The sequence below is a fragment of the Pteropus alecto genome, unplaced genomic scaffold (genome assembly GCF_000325575.1).
Source record: "Pteropus alecto unplaced genomic scaffold, ASM32557v1 scaffold304, whole genome shotgun sequence".
Classification (NCBI taxonomy): domain Eukaryota; kingdom Metazoa; phylum Chordata; class Mammalia; order Chiroptera; family Pteropodidae; genus Pteropus; species Pteropus alecto.
Window position 1 is genome coordinate 137,946 of NW_006435869.1, and position 1,013 is coordinate 138,958.

Sequence of the window (1,013 nt, forward strand, 5' to 3'; positions counted from 1 at the left end):
GTAATCTGAACAACAGCGATCGGAACTGTCACTAACACTCAGAAGGGCTGAGACTGAGAGTAACAAGCATTATTAAACATCTAAAAAAAATTAAAAGGCATTATTCAGGCCTTATAAAAAGTAGGGATCCAGGAGGCTTAGATGACATCTAATGGAAACCAAAACAAAAGCATCTTATTTGCAACAGGCTAAACAGAGACTTTTATATGAATAAAGCTTCTTTCTGGAAGAGAAGCAGAATACACTTCCATTAATGTCCAGGCTCAATAACAGCTCATTAAACACCATGAACAACCAAGGTAACAAGGCATCTCAGAAAGAAAGAGAAAAATTTCCAGAAAATAAGCTTACAGACATAGAAATATGCAACTTAAATGACAGAGAATTCAGGATGGTACTTCTAAAAAAAACTCAATGAGATCCAAAATGAATCATATCAACAATTTCAGGAATTGACAAAACAACTAGATGAGCAGAATGAGTTCATTAGCAAAGAGATTAAAACCCTCAAAAAGAAGCAAAGATCTTCTGGGGGAAAAAGAAGACACATGGCAAGAGTCTGAAAATGCTTTCTAGTCTCTGCTCCTTTTCCTCACCTTTGATAATGCCCATTATTCTATGTTTCATCTTCTGATGATATCAGCTAGTCTTGTATTTCTCTTTCATTATTTTTCATTCTTTGGTTTCTCTTTTCTTCCTTGATTTATTTCTAGATTTCTTTCTTCGATACCACTGATCCTTTTCTCCATTTGGTGGACTCTATTTCCCAGGCTTGCTATTTCATTTTTCAACTCTTGCCATGTGTCTTCTTTTTCCCCCAGAAGATCTTTGCTTCTTTTTGAGGGTTTTAATCTCTTTGCTAATGAACTCATTCTGCTCATCTAGTTGTTTTGTCAATTCCTGAAATTGTTGATATGATTCATTTTGGATCTCATTGAGTTTTTTCAGAAGTACCATCCTGAATTCTCTGTCATTTAAGTTGCATATTTCTATGTCTGTAAGCTTATTTTCTG

The 1,013-nt window shown here is 34.7% G+C and overlaps 1 protein-coding gene across 1 annotated transcript in view; it reads left to right on the top strand.

The window, feature by feature from the left end:
- Window positions 1-1,013, top strand: part of LOC102897104 (methyl-CpG-binding domain protein 3-like 2B) — a 22,427-nt gene that overhangs the window by 4,234 nt on the left and 17,180 nt on the right. The window lies entirely within an intron of this gene.